Here is a 2,192-nt window from a genome sequence, read left to right as displayed (position 1 = left end):
CTCTTCCCACCGTCGCCCATGCGACCTCTCAAATGACCACCTGCAGAGAAACAGAGACCCAGAGAGAGAGAGAGAGAGAGAGAGAGAGAGAGAGAGCATATGTGTGTGAGAGAACGAGAGAGAGAGAGAGAGGTCGCGGCTACATAACTGGCGCTGCCGCTGCGGTTTACTGGGACCGTCGATAAATCATGTCAGGTGTAGTACAGGGGGGAGAGAGAGAGAGAGAGAGAGAGAGAGAGAGAACGAACGTGTGTGAGCGAGAGCTACTTATTTGTGCGTCGACGGAAGGCGCGGGCTCCCCGCCCTGACCCGCCCCGCCCCGCCGTACGCCGCGATAGATACGGGGCTCCAATCCGTTTCGTTTCTGACGCGCGGCGGAGGGTGGGACGCGGCGCGGGCCGGAAGTGCTTGAGCGTGTTGTTCGGCGCCTGCAGCGGAAATTTAACGGAAGCGCTCTTTAGCGAATGGAAGCGGCGAGGCGGAGAGAGGGGAGGCGGGGGAGGGAGGCGTCGCGGACACGAAAGGGTTGACTTGCTGCGTCGAGATCCGGACTTCAGACTTGTCTTTTCCTCCCCGTAATCACCCTGAGGGCGGAGCAGAAGACAGGGGCTGAATAACACCGACGCAAACGACTTCGCTCGCTGTAAACTCATCATGATAGTGTTTGCGCGATTCTGTCGCTCTGAAACAAATTGCCGCCAATCTAAGAGGAAAAGGACCAAGAAGAAGTAGCAGAAGAAACAAATATACCACGGCACGACTACGCGGCGCTGGGGTGTGCTGTGTGTGGCTCGCGGACAAACGTACTGCGTGTCAATGGGACCATTACCTGTGGGTACCGGCGGGTACCGGCGGGTACCTCGAGCGAGTACCACGGGACGGTGTCGGGACCGCGAGTCAGTACCGGGAATTGAGACCTGAGAGATGATATCGGCAGCGACGGGTAGTACGACGTACCCAACGCGAAACGACGGAGCAGGGGAGGGCAGGGGGGAGGGGTGCGCCGAGGGTGCATGGGCCCGGACGGCTGCTTGTCGCGCGGGCCGGGGTGGGTTTGGGGGATCATCGCCGATTGTTTGGGATGGTTAGGCTTGTTTATCAGATTCGTCCAGGATATCTCGGGAGTGGCTTCTACAGTGTGCGCGCTGCCGCGGTGCGGGGGGAGGGGGAGGTGGCGGGACGGGGTTGGGATGCTGCGCCGCGTGCGGGAAGAGATTGGCCGTGGCCGGGGGCAGGGGGAGCGAGGGGAGGGTGCATGCGAGGGAAGGGACCTTAATTGGCGCGATTATCCTTGTTAGCATCGAGCAGCGCTGCCGTGCGCGCAGAGGGGGATGGGGACCGGCGCGAGGCTAGAGGCAGACGCACGCGCCCCACCGGTAAGTACATTTAGCAGCGCGCGCACCTGTACTGCAAAATGGCCGAAACTGCTCTTTTTGTGCGGCTTTTCCGCGTTTATAGGAAACCGGTCGTACCAGCTGAGAGAACAAGGAGGGAGGAGAAGGGGTTGAAGGGGAGCAGGGCGGTGGGGGTCCATACGCGGCAGGATACTGTCATCAATGGTCATTTTGCTGACGTAACTTTTTACGAGTCTCTCTCCCTCACCCTCCCTTTCACCGCTGCCCGTATGAATTGGAATGGCGCGCGTTATTACTCGCTCCCCTCGGCCCGCTGATATCAATTCGCAGGCCGCGGTATCACTGGCGGGCCCACTGCTATTTAATATTGCACAATCTGTAAAAGAGCACGGTGACTCGAAATGAAATGACTCTATACGCAATCTTTCTCTCATTCATTTTCCTGCATCCTACTAAAAAAGGCGGTTCGGAACTCACGGTCTTGAATGCCTAGCTTGGTGGGTACGCCGTTGACAACATGACGGAAATGGGGCAGATCGGATGTGGCCATAGTGCAGCCTGCGAGAGGTCTCCTCCTCTGTCAGCCATCGTTGTTAAACTCTCCAACTCTCGCAATTATTTACCACAACAACCGCGGCCTCCTCAGTGATGGCGCTGCAATCTCATTTAATATGGTTTCGTCTCCGCAACCACTAAACTTTATGTTTTTCGCCGGTCGCCCCGCACCGGCCACCACCCTCGCCCAGCTGATCCCGTGTGTTTGCAGCCCGTATTACACGCTGAGCCCTCGGATCATCCCAAGCTCATGATTTATTCAATTGGGACGGAGAGAGAGAA

This window comes from Frankliniella occidentalis, unplaced genomic scaffold (assembly GCF_000697945.3).
Source record: "Frankliniella occidentalis isolate FOCC.00 unplaced genomic scaffold, Focc_3.1 Scaffold3, whole genome shotgun sequence".
In the NCBI taxonomy this organism is placed as follows: domain Eukaryota; kingdom Metazoa; phylum Arthropoda; class Insecta; order Thysanoptera; family Thripidae; genus Frankliniella; species Frankliniella occidentalis.
Note: the sequence above shows the minus strand (reverse complement) of the source record.